Here is a 21,421-nt window from a genome sequence, read left to right on the forward strand (position 1 = left end):
TTACTTTAGGGGGGCAGTTGAGGGAAGGGCTGAAGCGAGCACGCGTTTTGCAAGAGGCAGTGCCTGGAACTGCGGCTAGTTTGGCATTGCCCGCAGGTTGGTTGGGAAGAGGTGAATTTACGGCTTGTCCATAGCAGCAACAAGAAAAACAAACTTGATGGATAGCCGCAGGCGGCCTTGCTCGCTGGGGTGGAGGCAGAGCCAGGCTGGGGAGGGGTTTTCTCAAAATGTGTGTTCGCTGCAATCCGAGAAAATATGGATGTCATTTCTCTTTTCCCAAAGGAGTGGAGAAGAGACGTTTTTCTGCTTTCTGGTGTCCTCTTGGGTCCATTTAGAAAATATTAATATAAATTGTATAGACTAAATATATTTTTTTAAGTTTGTACCCAATATATTTTCTGAATCTCCCAGAAAAGCAAGGGAACCAGGAGGGGTTCATTAGCAGGCATCCTGTTCTAAAGCGGGCAAGGATCAAACTAAACCGAGAAATGACTGAATGCCTTTTTGTTCTTCATTTAGGGGAAAGCTTGGTAACTTCTGCGTGTGGTCACCTCAGCCAGAACTGTTGAAGAGTTTTCTCCTGGCAGGAATGATGACGTGCATGTGCTGGTGAGCCTGCCTGATTTTCATCTACCTGGGATGCTCGTTTCGCACTCTTGCACCAGTCCCTATTTGGGTTTGTCTCCTGTTGTAAATCAACAACGTGACCCCCTCGTAGCATCTCTGTCTGAGCCTGCGGGCTCCTGGGTGCTTACATTGCTCCCGAGACCTTCCCTTGCCGTGGATCGGGCGGTGAATCGGGCGGTGGAGGGTCCTGGCTCTTCTCTGCCCAGCTTCTGCCTGGTCGTCGTCCTTACTGCAAAACCCCGCCAGGCACGCACTGGCCCCTGAGTATGGAAAAGGGTTTTAACCCACACTAGGTAGTGATGCAAATAACTTACCTAACTTAAATATCTTAAAATCAGTACCTTACTGCTTGGCTTTTGAATTATTGTACCAATTTCCTCATAATCTGCTTTACGTAGCTTGAGCAGCAAACCTTCACTCAGGTGTGTCTTTAATATTTTGATCCTCTGAAAAACTGTTTTGTGTGATAAGTATGCGATGTTGGCGGTATTACCTGGGAATGAGTGCCCGGGGTGTCTGGGGGTGCTCACCCTCTGAAGGTGGGGGACATGGGTCTGGGCTGGTGGAGGAGGTCAGGAGGGAAGGGGTGAGACGTGAGGTTTATCCCAATAAATGCTCCTGTTTTATGGGCTATCTGTCACTAGAGGTCAGCACTGCAACATTAATAGACAAGAAATGCTTTCTGTATTAGGATGAAAAGTCTTATTTCAAGGCTGCAACTGCTGTCATTCATTTCTGTCACTTATTTACATGACTTTGGAGGTTGGTTTCCAAAGACAAATATTAATACCAACAGTCTTCAGCAGGAAGAGGTCGCTTCTGTTTCTTCTCATGCAATTAACCGATGCTGTTGCCATCCCACCTGATAGGAACACAGCGATGGCTGCGGCCGCTGTCTCGGCTTTTTGGTGGACGTGCAGCAAACTGTGGCCCCTGGTTCCCGGGACGGGTTCCACCGCAGCCCCCTCCCCAAACCGGAGCTGTCGACTGGCAGCGTTGGCATCCTCAGCAAAAATCTTTTTTGACCCCCAATCGGATGTGTTTTTGTGAAGCCTGAAGTTGCATAAAATGATGTAGGTTTAAATTCTAGCTGGAGTGATCCCCGTTGTCATCCATTACGTATACGAAGCGAAGGTATTTAAAACAACCCTCAGAAAAAATCCAGCCCTCTGGATTGGATGGAAAAGGAAGGATTGGTCAAAAAAGTCCTCGAATTTTGCAGTCTAAGACCCAAATTGTGTCCTCCATAGAGACATAATACTTTATGTGTGCTCAGTGGTTCCTTATATAGCTGTGTGCGTGTTCAGGCACAGGGTGTGCTGCTGGCCCCTTTCACAATCAGGCCTTGGTGTTCCCATCACAAAACCCTCTTGTTTTCTGTAACTTTGCTTCTGTCAAGAGCTCATTCTGTTAGTACAGTTTTGGAGGGTTGCAGCAGGACAGAGAAGCTTCTGCTGCATGGAGTCTTGGTCCAACCAGGTAGTTGGCATCTCCCAAACCCCTCAGTTCTCTTAAATTGAATTTTTTTCCAAGCTGGGTGAATTCTTGGTCTTCTCCATTTCCTTGGGAGTGATTCAGTCCATGTCGTGCAGGCTGCTGGCCTGGGAATAGTTTGTGTTGGAGACCGGCCCGTTCTTCAGTGCGTTACTGAGCGGTTTTGTCTGATCTGGGTGGAAGGGTGCCACTGGAGAGGTTTCGGCTGGGTCCTGTAGCTGGACCTGACCTTTGGAGGAAAACCTACGTATCTGTGGATTTAGGGCTGAAGCCTCTTTGTTCTGCAAGCAAAAGGTGGGGCCTTCCATCAAACAGAAGGGAGGAAATAGTTCCTGTTCTGTTTCCTCTGAACAAGCAATTTCTTCTTTTTCTGGTATTTTTATATAGCATCTGTGGATCTGTGAACATCAGGCTGTTCCTCAAATTATTAAAATCTGTGTTACTGTAGTATCTTAATTGACTTGTTTACAAAGCTCTGTCTGTAGATATAAAACAGCTGTTAATGTCAGTAATTCAGAAATAGTGGAGCTGGTGTCCTGAATTTCTCTTGTCAGCTGCAATGATGATTGAACATAACTGGCCGCTTCAAATTAAGGTAAGTGAAGTAACTGCCTTATAGCAGCTGGGGTGAAATGGCTCACTTATGGCTGTTGCAAATGGATGAAAAAATCTCAGATGTCACTTATGGGAAATTGGTTAACCTACTTAATACTAAAGACTTTAGGACTTTTTTAAAAATTCTACTTTATTCACAGAGCCAGTGAATGTCTACAGGTGATAATTAAATTTTTTTAAAATATAATTTTATAGTTTTAGATACGTGTATTTTGGTGTTTATTTTATAGCATAACAGGGAACAAATCAGCTTAGATCTGTTGGTCAAGATGAGGTCTGTTGGGGAACTGTCTCTTAAAATGCCTTCCCGGTGTTTCCCCATTGACATCTTCCACGCTGGATGGATTTGCATGGGTGTTGGGCAGTCTCTTACAGTCAGTATTTCTGGGTAAATCAACCTGGTAACCCGCGTTTAAAACCATCTTGTTTGGCTTTGCCATTGCTTTAATGTGAGCAGGCTGACTTGGGGTGACCCTCGTTTACTGTCCTGCATTTCAGACCTACCTTGAATATGAGGTTAAGTGTAAAACTTCACTTGCGACGCTTAGGCTATCAGAAACTATATTGCTAATAAGAAGAGCTCCCAAAAGCAGATTTTTCCAGTCTTTGTGTATAAAATTCACTTAAAATAGTTTTTAGTGAGACTAGAGGTGATATCCCAGTGTATGAAATCTGTCAGAAATGATTGATACACATATGAGGAGCTGGGTGAAAATTGAAGGGAAGACGTGGCATTGCCAGGCTTCATTTAAATACAAGAGCTATGCATTTAGATTGATTTATTTTTATGCCAATAGATTCTGACATAAATATAGTGATATATAATGTATTGACTATAATGTCAACATTATTTTAAAGCTGACTCGAGGAAAAATATCTCATTGTTAGTGCTGAAATATAATGCTTTGTTCTGCTGAAGGGGAAAGCCTACGATCAAATAACCTCTTTCTTAAGACCTCTTTTTGTAATGGCTTTTAAAATGAGTGAGTAACAGCAGAGGTGACCTGTCTCGGGGCGCTCTGTGTCCTGAAATTGTTTTGGGACTTTCAGGGCAATAGCAGACTGAGCAGGAGAAGCATGTCCTATGGTGCTGAGGCTGTGGCTCTGCCTTTGCATGCTGTTTTGAAGTATCCTAAACTTGCACCCACACTGCACAGTAGGCTGGCCCTTAGGCTGGCCCTTGGTTTTTAATGATAATCACAGTTTTATAACATGCACTCTGCATGTTGTACTATATTAAACTAATGGGTTACAAGTCTGTTGGCAATGTGCTATTGCCCTGAGCCCATGCTAAGATGTCAAATGACCTTATTTGAATTTTGCTTTGAGGTCTTTTAATTTTTTTTTTTGACTGGTTTTGGAGCTAACCTTGCTAGAGGTGGAGGAACTACTAGATGTTTGAGGGTGAAAGGGTAGCTATTCATTGACTGAACAGTCCAGTGCAAATGGGATTCACTCTTTTTCTTTACTGCCTCTTCTCTTTACCTTCTGTTCTGAATTTTCCGGGTCAAATCTCTGGATGTTCAGTGAAACAACAGGACCAGGTTAACTGGTGTTGGCTGTAGCCATTGGAAGTCAGTGGAAACTGCAGGCCCAGGAGGAATCTTCCAGCCCGCTTCTGACTTAGATCCGCTTCTGACTTAGATCCACTTCTTCCAAATGCTTCTGTATTTGCTTTATTTGCTTTGTTTAAAGAAAAACCCAACCAATACAAAACAAACCAAAACAAACCCACAAGCAAAAAAAAAAACCCCGAAACCCCCAACCCTGAAAAGTTTCTTTTCCATTAAAAACATTTTTCAGCATTCAGCTGATGGATGCCTTGGCGTTCACTCAGTGTAGGTTTGAGAACTTGGCTGTGCGAATAGTGGCGATGCTGGCCCAAGGGTGGCTGCTGCACGCTGGGCTTGTGGTGTGGTCCTGCTGTAGCCCGTGAACCGTAATGGCAGAGATTGGGTTAACTGAAGGCTTTTCTTCTATTGAGTATATTGTACCCGCAGGGCACCTAGATACATATATTTTGGTGTTTATTTTATAGTGTAGGTGCCTTAGGTGCCCGGTGGGTGCAGATGTGCCGAGGACCTGCAGCTCAAGGAGGGGTCGGTAGAAGTTCCACCCGATTATCACCTCTGCAAATCACCGCTGGGTAACTTCATCCCAGCCCCCACAACTCACGTCTTGGTTTTAGGTTGGTCACTTCCATAATGCCGTACCTGTACGTTTTGGTGCATCAGGTACTGTGACATTTCTATTCACATACGAATGATTTTAAAAGTGTCAGATGGAGAGTGCTATACATAGGTGCAAGTTTTTCCCTTTGCATGAAATTATTTTTTATCTTTCTCATTTTCTCCTTCAATTTTTACTTCCACTTTGTACAGGCTGCTGATATAAAGGGTTTATTCATGAGGTTAACCTAATTACTGTCTTCAGAAACAAAGCCTGTTTCTACAGTGAATATCCTTTTGATATCCATCATCTGAATATTGCCTAATAAAGTTAGCAAATGGCCTCCAAATGAACCAAAATGATTCAGTATCTCATCTAGCAAAGAATGTATTATGGTTTTACCGATACTGACAGAAATGTTTAAAATTCTCAATGCATTGCTCTGCTGGTGGATTAATATGCATTTTTCTGTCTTGAGATGAAAAACACCGTCTGGATTTAATGCAACGCTTACAAAATTGCTGATGTGAGTCTCTGTTAAAGCTGTTTTATATACACACTGGAGAGTTTACCGGAGACAACTGGAAAGTTCACTTTGAGTAGCTCCCATACTTGTAATCAGTAACTAAAATGTATTCATGGAGTTGCAAGACTAAAAGGCAAGAATTTAAGTGCCTTCATGTATTTTCCTTGCTTGGAACAAAGGTGATACATTTTTCATGTAAGCAAACCTCCTTGGAGTTGAATATGCTCTGGGGAGATAGTTAAGAAAGATCAATATGTACTGATTTGATTGAGTTTTGACCTGAGCATATGCTCACTGTCCACGTATGGTGATGGGCAGGCTTTAGAGTGTGCGGCTGGTGGCTGGGTCCCTGGGCTGGCTTAGCTGCTGCTGGAGTCATCTCGTAAGATCTCAACGTTGGGTGGACGTGGGGAATGGTTAGTATTTGGTCAGACTTTTCTGGCTTTCTTGTGAGTGTTGGTTTAAGAACCTGACATAAAAGGCGGTTTCAGCCCTTTCTGGTACTTGTCTCAAGACAAATATTGCTTGTTCTCCTCTTTCATTTGTCTTTTTTGGGGGTGGGGGGAGAAACAGAAGTGGTAAGTGAAGACAGAAATGACCTTTTTTCCCCCTAAAGATCATCATTCTATTAAGTGAATTCCTGGACAACAAAATTTAGATTTAGCTTGCCTTCTCTGAAGCAGAAACTGAGCTAATCCTGTTAAAAAGAGTGTAACCGGCAGATTTCAATGTTCTTGCTGCTGCCTACCTGCTTGATTCTTGCAGGTATTCGTGAAGAAGACTGAAGCAGTCTTTATGTTCTTAATTTTCCGTCTTTACTTGGACTGCAACTTTTATAAATAATTGAACTTAATTGTAATATATCTTTATTGGAAAGTATTCATTTACAGGGGAACATTTCAGAAAGCATACTGATGAACTGCCTTGTTCCACTGAGTGCAAAAAATCCAGCATTAAGCGATGATTATGTTCAATGCGTCCAAAGGAAAAATCATTATTTCAGTTACTTCTTAAATAGCTCTCTGGATTGGAAAGAGTATCTGAATTAATGGTAGTTTGGCATCATTATATATTAATGGGCTCCATCTGATTTATTTTTTCTGGCAGTTATCCACTTGCACGATGTATTACGCCTGACCGTTCCATTTCCCCTGCTATTGAGTGGTAGATGGTGGATTAGTACTTTGAGCCTACGAGAGAGGCTGCATGGGAACATAATGGGATCTCGCATCATTTTTAATGGTGAGTTATGGACTGTCACGCAGAATATCTGGACACACTTAATAACTTTCTGATGACAACTGTAACAGACATAACGGTACGTGTTGTCACTGAGCTGCTAGAGAGGCAGGCTCCTGCTCGCCAGATGCTGTTACGCTGCACTGAGTTGCCTTTGTAGATATTTTTGTAATTACAAACTTTTTCCTAGCTCCAGTAGTGCTTAAATAAAAAATTGATCCCATGGAATTATATTGCTGAATATTAAAGTCGGTATTTATTTGCAAGAGTCACTTTGGGGTGCCTAATTTGTCCGCAAGAGCAAGGTTTTCTGCTCAGGCTGCAAAATGGTGCAATAAAAATCAGTGATTGATGTTTATTATCAGATTAAATGGTTTAGCTGTGGGGATCAAAGTTATAAATTACAGCCCTCCCCAAGCTGTGATTGGCCACCAGAGATCTTTCTAAGTGCCAGCGTTTTTTAATGAGATCGTATATTTTCAAGCCTCTAACAGTATCAACTTTTGTAGTTTATTGAAACTGTGCTTAAAATAACAGCTTACCGGGTGTCAGAAATATTGGATATGTTTTGTATTTGCTTGGTCAAACATCCCAGAGGGAAAAAGCATGCGTTAAAAGCAGAGATTTTGATTCCCAAGCGAAGTCTGAGGACTTAAGGAGCATGAGGGATGCCATCCTCTGGCTCTACACTGATGCAATTTTTGCTGCTTCTGTATTTTGGTCATTTCACTATAAACATGGGGCCTCAACGTGCAGCAAAGGCAAATGCTCTTGGGCTCTCCCTCGGGCTGCCTCCCTGGCACGCTGCAAAGAGGAACCATAACCTGGTTATTCATGAAAATTAAATGTTTCCATTCCCCAGTGTCACGGAGCAACTACAACGTTAGCGTAGTATTGGTTGGATCAAAGTTTAATGGTCAGCTTTTCCCCCGGTGGGAGACTGGCCCTGGTGACACCAGCATTTCCCCCCACTGCTCATCAAAGTAGAGGAAATGGAGATTTCTCTAAATGGCAGAAAAATGCAAATGCCCTCATATTATTTGCGTATAGCTGACAGGGCATGCCCTAAATATCAAACGCGTAATATTCAAATAATAGACATTTGATGAAAGGAATACTGAAATAATTTTGTTAGATTGCTCTTAAGTTCTGTGTCTGTAAACTAGCTAAAATTTAGTCTGCCATTAGAGAAGACTAAATTATATTTTGCTACTTGCTATGGGAGATCTGTAATTGGGGTAAAATCTTAACTGTGAAAGCATTAATCTCAAGTACAGTATTGTAGCATCAAATGCATGACATTGTCTTCCTGTCCCCAGGACATTCTTTGTTAGAAAACCATTTGTTTTACTCAAAGGAGGTCTTTTTTCTTTTTACATTAAAAAGTTGGGTCTTTTTTTCCTTGTGGCTGTGTTTACTCTCCGGAGATTCTGATTAAGCAGCTCAGTTCAAAAGAGTTTGCACTGTACAGTCTTTTTGGGGGGGGGGAGAAATCATTAGGTGTGCTGTGGGTATTGCAGCTGCTCAGCTGGGGGGGGAGTTTCAAAGCAGGCTCTTCTTCCATTCCTCCTGCATCAGCACATCGGATGCTCTTCCCTGGGTGCCAGGATAAACGAGGGCCTTTTTCAAAGGTGAGAAAACACTATTTCAAGCGATGTACAAGTATCGCTTGATTTGCAGCCGGTCGTGCAGGTGTGATTTCCCTCATTTCCCTGACGTGGGAAGGATTTGCCCACAGCCCACCTCAGGCGCGGGGGAACCCCGTTTCTGCACCCCGCTTGGTGTACGCTCGCTTTAGCATCGCTGCAAGGACATCGCAGAATGAAGTAATGCTCGCTTTAATTACAACAGGTTCATACGTGGCGTGCTTTGGTCCAGTATCGAGTCAAATTGGCCTGGTTTGTATTTTTCATTATTTTTCTAAAGGCTGAAGTGAGGAGAAGCAATCCGTGACTACTACAGCGGAGGCAAAGCCCGACGCGTAGCAGAGATCCGTGCTTAGCGCTTGCGCACTGGCACGGGGCTGTCGAGGAAGCTGGCCCTCCCTTGGTGCAAGTAGCAGCCCTTGCTGCTGTAATTGCACCTTTACCTTGCAAGCCCTGGTGGAAAATAATTAAATTTCATAAAAGCCTGTCTCGTTTTGAGCCCCTGAGGGTATCAATTAAATGTAATGATGGTAACTGCAGCTTTTAAGCAAATATGTAGGGGTTTTTTTAAAGAAATGAGGTGAAGTCTTTTGCACAGTGTGGAGCTGAAGACTTTATTTTCATGTTCCCACCCCCTCGCTGTAAGTACCACTCCTGTAACGTCTCAGGAGGAGCCATTTATGCCCGAGAAACAGAGGCAGGAAGATCTTGAGGGGGGTTTTTTGGTGGCCAAAGGCAGGTCCTGGAAGTACCAAGCAGTGCCCGTTGTTTTACATTGCTTAGCCGGGATGTGCTGTACGTGGTCACCTTACACTGCCCGAGCCATGCAAATTCGTCATCGAGCATCTTTAGGAGTAAGCCACCATAGATTTTTTTTTCCTAGTGTCTTGCCACAAATGAATGCACCCCCCACCCCGTGCTCAGACGTGATGCAAGGATCTCTATACTTTGGGATATATCCGCTTTAAAAATAAATTAGCGTGGACTACACACCCGATCTGGAGGTTGGCCCCTTCGGAGAAGGGGATGCTCGTCACTGGGCTGCGGCTCCGTTGGCAGCAGCACGAGCTGCTTTATGGGAGCATTCGAGAAGCAGCATACACCTTCTGCAAGGTTGCATCAGAGGGAAATAAACCACCGAAATTATCCTAATAAATTATAATAATTGTGCCTGGCAGCATGCGGTAATTTAAAATAGATTAATCTAACAAGCCTTAAATATGAATAAATAATAAACATCTTCATGCATTGGGAATCTTATTCTGCTTACTTCTGAATGAATATTAATTACTCCTCATAAACTCAATGCAAAAATCGATCCGTGTGGAGAAGGCATGAGGTATTAAGTATACCAAATTGGACAGAGCCCAGATGAATATTCTCATCGTCAATTAAAGTCCGATTACACTGCTGCTCCACTCCGTCACCGGCTGCCTGGTGATGCAAAGCAGGCTTTACAACGGGATCTGTCCTGTCGCGGCTTATATTCGATTTTGTACCCCTTGTTTCCTGGCAGGGTGGGATGGCTGGCTGACCACTGAGCGGGATGGGTCAGGAATTATCTAGCGTCCCCGTGAGAAAGAAGGAAACCACAGGTGATGCTTGGCCACGGTGGCTGGTGCCGGCAGCCGGCGTTGCAAATCCGTGGAGCTGAGAATCGGGATTCTCGCCTCCTGACTTCTGCAGGGATAAATACCGCAGAAAAACTTTCTTACCTGCCAAAATGACCCCTTGGGCCACGGTGACCCACTGGGTAGGGCGAGCCGCGGTCGCAGGCGGTGGTGGGATGCTCTGGTGCCTGTTGCGCCGCACCTTGTGCGTGCGGAGGGTGGGGATTTCAACCGGAGCGAAACCTGAAGACCCGCTCGGTGTTGAGTGGGAACATATGGAAGATGGATGAGAGGGAACATCTGCACCATCTGCTGTAGGGGAGCTCGATCCTTCATCCTCGCACCTCGCCGTGTTGCTGTTGTGTTTGGATGATATCCTTCATTCCCTCCCGTTATTGCCGTTCTCCTAAGGCAAAGTGTTTCCTCGGTAAAATGCTTTGCTTAGCAGTGGACTGCGTTGGGAGCTCCGAAATGGAAATTTCCTCTGCCGCCTTTATCTGTGCGTGGCTTGGGCAAATATATTTTGCCCGTACGCTTTGCCTGTGCAAGTGGGCATCGGGATCTTGTTTTTTGGCGAACGTATGCTGCGTGCCAGAGTGTAAAATGAGCTGGAAAGGATAATCGGGGGGTTTGGAGATGCAACGTCGCGCTGGGGCTGAGGTGGGGAGCTGGCGGGGGATGCTGGCTGCGGCGCGGGGCTTGGTACGGCAGGAGTGATGCTGCTGCGGGGAATTACTGGGTAAAACTGGGTTTGTGTGCGGGAGGGGAGAGCCCAAGGCAGGCACGTCGTGACCAGCGTGCTCCTGGGGATGCAGGGGACGGTGTTTTGCATCTTGGTTTTAAATCGTAAAGCCTGGCAGAGTTAAATGAAGGTCACCGGCTGTAAAAAGTGACGGGGGCGTTTTAAGATGTATCGTAAAATAAGCTGTAGCCTAGAAAAAGCTTACAATGGTATCTGCTGTGGGCTTTGGCCTCCATTTTAAAGCTGCCTTGATCTTTTAACATGGAAGCGTATTTGCTGCTGTTGTACCACGCCTGAGATCTGCAGATACTGTACTTAAAAGTGTTTGGAGGCTGCTGGTATCCTCGGGGTTTAAAGATAAGGGCGAAAGGGAAAGGAGAAAAATATCCTTGTGTCTTCCTGAGGCAGTCCAGGGGCTTCTTCCAGGTGTAGGTTGAGCAGCCGCTCGTGGACCGAAGCGTGCAAGTAAAGGGCATCCAGGAGGGAATGCAGATAGGGAACGGATGGAGAGCACCGGGGGGATGTCGTTCGCCTCCCTGGGGTCTGTTCCTCTGCGGGTTTTTTCTGGGACCTGGGAGTCCAGAATGCCGCTGGTTCGGTCCAATACCCGAAATTACATGGCTGTCCAATGCTGCGGGGAGAGGGAGCGACACCGTGTATGTGTGTGGTGGTGTTCAGGATAAAAATGTATTGGCTGGCAATTGCGCAGAAATCTTTATGCTTTTCCTCTGCCCGTGTTGTCACTCTTTGGTAAGTAGAAAGGTCTTCGCCATGTACTGCACATAAGAAGTGTTATGAGCTAATTAAAAAAGCCGATCAGTCCCCAAATCTAAATAGTTCCCATTTCCCCAGAAACCAGCAATTAGCAGATGTCTGTCTTGCTTTCACCTACAGCTTAAATACCAAAGAAATATCTTCCCTACTTGCAGCAAAATTCGAGAAGCGTTAGCAATCAGCTTTCCGTGCTGCCTTGAATGTTAGAAATGGATGGACAAATACAGCAATGTTTTCTCTAGTTTATGAACCAGATCTGCACATGCATCTTTTCCAAATACTTAATAAAATTTTTCAGAGACTCTTTACGTGAGAAAAGAATTTTTAAATGGAAATGTGAGACCTGAACTTGAGCATGAAGTGAGAACCACCATGGTATCAGCAGGCCAGGAATTAGACTTGAAATAAGATTAGAATAACATGTTTTGAAGAACTTGAAAATATAGTGATTGCTTTAATGTTTGTATGAATTTGATGGCTTTTTGTATTTCTACTTATGGACATTTTCTGAATTTCCTGACAGGTCTTACCGAGATGACAGATTCTTTGGGTTAGTGCCTGTTGTGAGGGCTGTGAAGAGCCTAGGAAAATATCCTTTTGGTACACAAATGGGCTTGCTAAGTAAAAGCACTGCATTAAAAGACAACAAAAGGAGCAGATGATCTATGGGCCAGTTTTCCTTCTGCTTAGAGCATGCAATGGTTTTGTTTACCATTCATCAGCCTAAGGACAAATTCTAGCAGTCACACGTACACATTTTTGCCAAACCTGACTTTTTTCCATTTCATTTAATACATTTCCCCAATCGGCAGATATTGCATTTGCGGGGAAGGAGGAAAAAAAATCAGTTGCAACATCTGCGGGTCCAGGCACGGACAAAGGTTCATTGAGCTTTGGACCGAGACCAGCAGATGCTGTCTCTGCAGATCTTCTTCCCAGGGGAAGGTTTCCCAGCTCCTGCCCTGGGAAGCGGATAGATGGGGATTCGGGAGAGGGGCGGGCGATGGCTTACAGAGCATCCTGAAAGGCACTCGCCTGGGATAGTTAATCGATATCTAAGATCGCCATGGCATTTCCTTGGCGAACCCAAGTACACTTCAACATCCAGAATACCCGTGGGCAGTGGAAGTGCCAGCTGGTTGCTGCTTTCCAGCTGGTTCATTTCTGTTGCTCTGGTTGCAATGTTTCGTCCGTCTTTTGAAGCACCCGTGGCACAGGAGGCAACGATGGTGCCAGCCCTCGCACCCTTGCAGAAACTCCGCAGCAACCGTGTGTTCCCAAAAGCCGCTGTTGATGCTAGCTGGTGATGAAAAAACAAGGAAGAAGTGGGGAGAGTACACAAAAAGGGGGTTGTAGGAGTGGAAGCTTATAGGTTTACAAGCGTCTTTAGAGGATGCTTCATTGTAGCTTAAAGCATTAATTAAATGTGTGGGGGCTTTTTTTAAGATGGGGAGTGCTGGAGCGAGGACTGAGTTGCAGCAGCTCGTGTGGACGTCACAGCATCTGCACTGCTTGGGGACGTGAAGCAAACCAGCCGAAGCATGTACAAAACACAGTGGATTTTAAACATAATTATAGCATAGCTTGTTTTCGTCCAGGGTTTTCTGGAAACACCTTAAATCTGACAGGTCCAATTAAAAATAAAAAATTTCTTGTCCTCCATGCTAACGTGGAGACCACTGGCCATTTTTTACGGTGCAGGGACACGGCTTGATGTCACAGGGACAGAAAGCACTCGTGGTTTTTTTGTTGGTTTTGTTTGGTTTGGGTTTTTTTTTTTTCCACCCAGAGCCTGGTGGTGTGAGTGACGGCTGCCCGCTGCCTCGGCCCCTGCGTGAGTCGAACCGCCGCGGCTGAGCCGCGCTTGCTGCCGTGCGATGGGCTGAGCTCTTGGGCTTTTTCCTGGGAGAAAGCTGTCGAGCACAGTCTGCGGCGGGTGAACCTGGCATTTACAGGGCATCGGCCTGAAAGCTGCGTGTAACCTGTGCTATGGTGCCGGGAAGAATTTAAGTAGCAACAGTATGGTCTAGCTGGGGACTTTTAAAAGCATTTTTGTATAGATCCATTACCAAGGACTTCAAAGAGATTGCGCTTTGGTCTTTGCTGCAAAGGTAACAAAGTGTTATGAGTTTGACCTGTCTGGAGAAGCTGTTCCTTTGCCTTGCTGCTAGGCAAGATTTAAATCCTGCTGCCGTCTTGCATTGATCCCGAATAATTGCTTTAATAGAAGTCCCAGTGTAAACAGTGAGTAGGTTTCTGTCACTCACATAATGAAATTACATATATTTTTGCTGTGAAAGAATTCATCCCACAGCTCGGTGTTGTTTCCCCAGGATGAGGAAGCTCCTTGCTCTGAGGTTGTACGAACCTGCATCCCCCAGGAAAAATGAATTAGGGGGAAAGATGGGGAGAGGGCAGAGGTTTGGGGAAATAAATTCTTTAAGGTATCAGAGCAGTTACTTCTGTTAGACAAGAAAATAACAGGTTATTGCTTGTATTGTAGGCTGTAATTCCAGCAAAATGTCTCATGGTTTCTCTTTGTCTAGGCTCCTTCAGTAACACCCAGCGTGATTTCCCCTTTTACCGAGTAGCTGTTCTCTAGCTTAGGGTGATGATATTTAGCTGATCCTATGTAAATTGTATGGGTTTTGCTTAGAAAAAGTCAGCAGCATCTTTCTCTTCCCTGCCCATCCCAGTCTATTTTGTGACCAAATACAGACCACTTCTTGCTCCTCCCGTGACAATCTTCTATTTATTTACATTGGTTTACACTTCTCCATTTCCAGCAGTGGGTGAGAAGCTAACAGAATTCGTGAGGTGGGAAAAGAATAGTTTATGAACCAAATGTCCGAGTTCAAGAATAACCAGCACATCATCCCAGCTCTGCAACGTGAGCCTTTGCTCTACCAGAGCTTTGGGACCTTAGTTTCATTTTTCTTTCTTTATATTTTTAAATACACACAAAGCACTTGAACGGCCTGGCACACAGCCCGGGCTTCAGCCCTGTCTTTGTGCAAGTGTATCGCTCCCGGTGAGAAACAAATTTGTGACACCTGCAAGTTTGTCCGAGAGTTTTGTGGAGATATTTACCATTTGGCAGGAAGCAAGTGAAGAAGATTCTAGAATAAAAGTAAGGCTCATAAACAGCCCAAAAGGGAAACCATTACAAAACCACAGCAGTCACAGCATCTCCGCATGTAAGGAATGCCTTTTACTTGAAAGAGTGATTTGCAATATAGCATTAACTGGCAAAATGTGTACACTTGAGTCATAAATTCTCAGTAATGTGGAGCTCTAAACAGTTAGCAAAATTCACCACATCTTTATAAAGTGTGGAAAGTATACTTAAAGTATATATATGTATTTTCTACAGCGCAGTAGTTTCATATGGTTCGATCTACTTGCATACAGGCAATTTGCATGTGATTTAGTGCAATATTTATGCCAGGCATTTCATGTTGGTCTAAGTAAATGAAGTAGTGCTGGCAATCCTTTTCATTATTAATACCGCTAGAAGTAATGATTTTGTATACCAAGTTGCAGGTTTTCAGCATGCAGATCCTTAGTTAATGTAATGTATTTGACCTTCATGCTTAGCAGGGTGAGCTCTGATAGTCTATCTGTTGTGTAATTGCCTTTTGATTATTATTCACCAACCCCAGTATTGTTTAATGGGCAGATTAGTATCTTGCTTGTGAGCTTTGGTTCATAACCACAGCTCTACTAAACATTGTGCTATTTTGTCCTTAGTGAAATCACCATAGTAACATTGCAGGGAAAATAGTGTGCCTTATATTTTTATCCTATGCTGAAATATCAGGGCTGGCTAATTTTTTTTTTCTTTTTTTTTACTTTTGCCTGTCTCTCATCTTTAACACTTGTGGAGGCCAGAGGAAGTTGTACCTTTGGCTTCAAGATGATTGCAGTTTCTCCCGTGGATGTGGATACAGCTGGTCTGTGCAAGACCCCGTGATGCTCGTGGACCACGGGAGCCTGTTGTGCAGCCGCTCCCTATACCACGCCGCTCGTGATCCCTGGGGCTGTCTGCTACAAGCAAGATGAAAGATAGTCCTCGCTTCAAACAACTGGTAATCGAATGGCACAAACCCAAACCCTGTTTTGTGCACAGGCAATTGAGAAACTTAAGAGTAAAGTTATTTCAGGGCATAGCGTAGAGCACTGGGGTTGCGTTGCGCCATCCTGGGGGTTTGCTTCCTGCAGAAGGTCTCTGGTCTTTGGGTCCTGTGTCTTGTTAATTAATCTCTGTGTTCGAGAAGCGCTTGTCTGTTTAGATGGGTGTCGTTGAAGGTAAACTTACCTTCCCCCATTCTTTCAAGAAGACGGAGGGATTTAGTTCCCCAGCAGATCTGTGCATTTTGGGGGCAATATGACCATGATTTTGTTGGCAACGGTTGGGTTTCCCTGCTCGTTAAAGCACACTCCGCTGTGTTGTGTGAAACGAGAGAAAGCTTTTGTTCAATAATACATTGATAAGTTAAACTCTGTGATTCTGAAGATAATAATTGGGTTGCCAGTATGTGTTTAAACAAGGGATAAATTATATGTGGTTTTTGGCATGCAATTTCACCCCTACTGGTCCAGAAACTCATTACAAAGGTAGGAGTGATTGCTAGCTAAGATTTCCAGCTTCCATTCTCTTTTCAATAAGACTTTATACTATTGCGTTATAATCTTTGGCTGATATCAGCATGTATCATGCCCTAACTGCCACGGATGATAAAACGTTTGACAGTTTTCCGCATCCCCGTTAAATAAAACCCAGTAATGGTAAATCATCCGGAGCAACGTCCCTTGGCTGGGTACAGAGCACATTGTTTTTCAGCCTGAACCTCTCCGAGATGTGAGAGGTGATAATGTGTGTTTCCCAGCCCTGTGCAGCATTGCCCCCTTCATCAGAAATAGCGGGGATTGTTTTGGAAGCTCTTATGGTTGCTGTTACGGCTCTAAGCGAGGGGGATCCTCCTGCAGTGATTTTTCCAGGGAAGTCCCGCTGTGTGGGCAACCAGCCCAGTGTGGCCAAGCTGCGGTGGGAGGCTCCTCCGCAAACCTTAATTCCTTCTCTACCCCCCCTGCAAATAGAAATCATCTGCTCTACTTGAGTTATTTTGCTTTGATATGGAGAAGACTACATCAGATGTGTTCCTTGGACTATGGCTGAATAGTGGGTCAAAAACGTAATGGTATTTTTGTTTCTGATCTGAAAAAAAAGGATTACTCTCTGGGGTGTATGCTGAGAGGTCTCATACATACAGCTTCCACAAACAGAGCACAGCTTTGGCAGGGGTTAGAAATCCCTTTTTGGCGTGATGATTTGTGACCGTGTTGCTGTGTTATTGGGTTGTCAACTTGAAAGAAAAAATACCCCTCTGCTTTCATTTATTATGCTTGGAAAAAGGGCCCCTGTTGCTCTCCTTGCTCTTGTCTTGATTCATCACGATGTGTAACCCCGAAGCACATGGGGAAGGCTGGCTGCATGCTGGGTTCTCTGCTCCCCTCCTAAATACTTCTGTAAGTTGTGGTTGTGCTTACAGCAAAATGGAAGGCGAAACCTGGCCTCTTCCAGCTGCTCGTGTGCCATTTTTGAGGTATTTATGGGGGAAAATGGAACCTGTATCTTTGAGGAAGAAGGCTAGGATATCGGCTGGGGTATTCCTTGTAGAAATTCAGAAAGGGGTTAAAACCCGGGCCACTCTGGGCTACCTTTGGCTTGAATTTTTCCTGTCCTGTGCAGAAAAACGCTACTGGAAGACATGGGCCCAAAATCATTAACGAAACCATCTGCAGACCGTACGTTGGCACAGATGGGCGTCTTGCTTCAGTTCTTGATTAATCGAAGACAAAAATATGTGTTTCCTTGCTCATTATGAAGAGAAACTGTTCTGCGGAGAGCAGTAAAGCTTGTTTTGGTGCTTGAAACAAAACTTCTCCTCCTTGGGCAGCTTGCTTGGTGGCGTGACCAAGGTCAAGACCGCAAGCGCGGGACGGGGCCAGAGCAGGGCTGGATGCCACAACCTGGGGAAACAGGGGAGATGCAGGTCCTGTCAAAGCAAATATCTGTGCGAGGAGTTTGTAGTTTGGGTTGAAATAGTTTGATACATAGATAAATAATAGAAAAGCACTCAATTCATAATTGCTTAACATCAGGATGTTTATGCATCTTTGCTGTTCCAAAAATACTATCATGTATTACTCCTTCTTATTGCTTTTCTTTCACTTACTATTCTTATTATTGCCTTCAGGTGTTTTGGGAAATGCATTTGTAATAGGCTGCTTCAGCAAACAGGTGTCAATTTACAAAAGCTCCATTATATGCCTATATATAGTATAGTAAAATATGTGTAGTAAAGTATACATACTTTTCATTAGTTCCTCTTTTAAGTCCAAGTCCTTTGGATTGCTTGCACAACTCAACATTAGTGAAATCTATCCAGGCAACACACTGAAAGAGATTCCCTTAGCATAATGTATTCAAACTGGGGTTTAAACATCCTGCAGAAAAAAATGTACCGTGTGCGATTTCATTCCCAGGTCACGTTAAGTGCAATTACATTTATGTGGCTCTGAATCAGTTCCTTTAAATATCTGGGCTATATATTTAACTTCCCAATGAAATGGCTTATGCTGTAAATACTGAGGTCATCCAGGGTGATTAAATATTAAAAATGACATTTAAAGAAAGCCCCAGTTGCTGTGTGAGCTGAGCCTTCCTGGCTTTTGGCAAAGTGCAAGCTGACAGCCAAGCTTTGCGTCTGGCCACCGATGCTTGCTTCTGTGGAAAAAGTGGGAAATGCCTCAGGAAATCCCACCCGGGGGTTATGGGTGGGTGTCAGAGCCCTCTGGGTCCCCAGGCAACGGGTCCTGAGCTTTAATGTCTTCTCGCTTCTCCCTTGCTCAGCCAGCACCTGCCCAAAAACTTCCAGCATCACAGAGAAGGAATAAAAAAAAAATCCCAGGTCTTGAGGGCAGTCCTGGTGATGGGAATGGCTTTGGGGAGCTCCAAGAGGGGGAGAATGACCCTATTTTTACAGTCAACTTGCAAGGGTTTTCTCCTGCCCGTGAGCCTTGACGTGGGCATGCCATCAGGCAGTAGATGTCCTGTGTGAGTTTCCAAAGAGCAAACCAGAACCAAACCGCCCCAAACCCTTTCCCCTGACACGTGTCCCAGCTCCTCGGAGGGGAAGGTGTCTGGCTGTCCCAAGTCTCCTCTATCAAAAGGTTATCGCATCGTGGAGGGCACCGGTGGAGGCACCGCTCTAGCGTGAGAGTTGCTGTAACAAGTCAGGCAGTGGGATCGCAATGTTATAAAGCACTTGGTAAATTCGGTCTTATTTCGCATAGCATCTCTCTGACAACTGGCATGAAAGTCCTGAAGAAAATATATATAGAACAATTACAACGGTCGGTTCAAACGCTGCAGAAAATGAAGCAGATTTAAGGAGAATCCTTAAAACAGCCTACTTGCTTCAGGTATCACAAGGTAATTCATTCCCCTACAAGGAGCATAGTAATAAAGACTAAAGCTCTCCTGCCCAGGGTTTGACTTCTAGAGGTCAGGACTTTCCCGAGGAGAGAAGTTGCAGAGTAATAACTCAGGGAGAAGGCACCTTACCCGAATACAAAGTCTTTCTGTACGTAATAAAAATCCAGTACGTGTGCAGCCCTTGGCTCCATTGTAATCAGAATTAAATAGCCTGACAGATACTGTTGATTTTTCAAAATTACATTTGTACCGTACTATTAAACTCCACCGGTGACCTAAATGCGAAGAGGAGGGTGAGGAGGGAGTGTGGGTCTGTGTGCAGGGTGGTACCCGGACGAGGGGGTCTCGTGCAGGGGCAGCTGCAGGCGGTGGGGAGGGAGAGGTTTATGGTCCAGCTCGGCTTCATCTCTGATGTGGCCATACGGTTACATCCCAAATCCAGCCTGGGTTTCCTTGGAGATCCGTGCCTGGCAGAGATGTGGGCAGAGGCACCAACCAGGAAAGCACTTTTCTGCACTGTCTGGTGACACCATAACTTTCTTAATTACCCTCTCTGACAAGGCTTGCTGTTTGTCAGTCTTGAAATAAAGTAGTATTAAAAGTCAGAAATTTACAGGATCTGCGTGCCTGTGGGAAGGCTGTAATTTCAGGCCAGTGATTTAAAGGGATATAAATCAGGAGGGAAAAATAAATAGAGTAGCTGTCAACTTTAAGATTGCAGGTGACGTGTGTTTTACTTGGTTGGGTTTTTTTTTTTGAAGAGCGTATAGCCATCGTTTGCTTTAAGTGGAAATGATACAAATGGGTTGCACACTGATCTCTGTCCGAGTGGGAATGAGCTCCTGACCACATCTCATTCGTTATCCTGCAAAACCCAAAGGGTGTCTGGGAGGCTCGTCAGTCTGAAGATAAGTTGCTGCCTCTGCCGTCTCTCGTGACTCCGAGGTACTTGTAGTTCACTTTGTTCAGCAAGATAAACCTGTTGTAAGTGAAGCGAAGGAGGCAGTGCATAAAAAGACCCAGGATATCTTTGCACACTGGTCCTGTAACTGTTGTGTTCACCAAAGCAGAGTGTGTGGAGAGGACAGAGAAATCTGTGACTTCCAACCCCCCCCCAACTCCATCTAAAAAACCCCCAAACATACAAAAGACAGCCTTCACGCTGTCACAGAAGCCATGTGCCGAATCTGAAAATACCCAACACAGCTAAAATGCTGAAATAAATTTTACAAACCATGGGAGAGAATAAAAATGTTGATTTCCTTCCAAGTAGGTGGTGAAATTCAATACAACTGTGCTCATATTAGTGACTTCAGTGACATACGGTGAATGCATGCTAATTTTAACTTTCCATCTGGAAACATCACTAGTTAAATGGTGAAGTGTCCTCCTCGTACTTTATTTCAATAGGAAGGTACTTGAGGCTTTTGGAAACTTTGGATTTGAAAAGGCATTTGCAGACTGGCTGAAAAACCATTTACTAAACTGGTATTAATGTGCACATTAGACTTATGGGTTTACCTCTGGAGCCAGAGGTCTGCAAAGCCAGGTGCGGAGGAATGCTCCTCTGCATGTCTGCTGGACCACTTGTATTATTTGTGACAACCTGGTACGTCCCCAGAGGTCAAGAAACATGAGTGCGTGTCCCCTTCGATGGATTCCTATCAAGGACGGTCATGAAGGACTTTTGTCAAGTCAACAAATGTTTTTTCAAAACCTCTGACATGTTTTGTCTCAGCAGGTGAGTTGCCGCTGAAGTTTATCCACCAATGGTCTTGGGAGAGACTTTTGTAATAAAAGTCAGTATCTCAGATTAGTGAGAGGTTTTGTTTAGGTTCCTGTTGGGTGCCGGATTGCTTTCCAGCTGAGAGCAGATATTCAGTTTTGGCCTGGATCTTGCACTAGAATATAGGGCTGCCTACAGCTCCTGGTGTTTTCTTTCATTTATTTTTTTTCCCCCAGTATTTTTGTAAATTCATTTAGCCACTCATGAATACTGTGAACAAAATTTTTCATATGTTTTTATGCCAAATGATCTTTAGATCTGCAAGAGAACTGTGGGCTTTTTATGTTATTGCCGAGGTTGCACTGAACCCTACTCAATTTGCATCTCCACTAATGCTTCCCGAAGCCGGAGATAATATTTCAAAAGCCTGCTCCGAAGTTAACCCTTTCTTTTGGTTGCTCTAGCAGATCAGCCAGGTCTGCATACAACCCCAAGCTGGGAACCATGGTAATGCAAGATAAATAAAAGATGATTAACCACTTTCCTGCTTCCCAGGGTGAAGGGCAAGTTGGGACACCACAGCTATCTAATTGGTCCCAGGGTATATAGGAAATTTGTAATAGAGCAGGTACTTGAACCCACGTACGAGGCAAGCGTCCTGTAATTGTCTCTTTGGCAGGCTGTGGATAAATTTATTGCTCAGCCATCAATGGGATAACGGACTTGCTTGTTCCCTGCCCTCCTCAGAGAGC

General features: G+C 44.4%; 1 long non-coding RNA gene across 1 annotated transcript; it reads left to right on the forward strand.

Moving 5' to 3' along the window:
- The first annotated feature begins 524 nt into the window (after positions 1-524).
- LOC104842544 lies at positions 525-9,945 on the forward strand. Its single transcript, XR_775479.1, has 3 exons — positions 525-609; positions 6,539-6,673; positions 9,833-9,945. It is a non-coding gene; the product is annotated as an uncharacterized LOC104842544 (long non-coding RNA).
- The last annotated feature ends 11,476 nt before the right edge of the window (positions 9,946-21,421 follow it).

The sequence above is a fragment of the Haliaeetus leucocephalus genome, unplaced genomic scaffold, assembly GCF_000737465.1.
Source record: "Haliaeetus leucocephalus isolate CR32 unplaced genomic scaffold, Haliaeetus_leucocephalus-4.0 Scaffold1014, whole genome shotgun sequence".
Lineage (NCBI taxonomy): Eukaryota > Metazoa > Chordata > Aves > Accipitriformes > Accipitridae > Haliaeetus > Haliaeetus leucocephalus.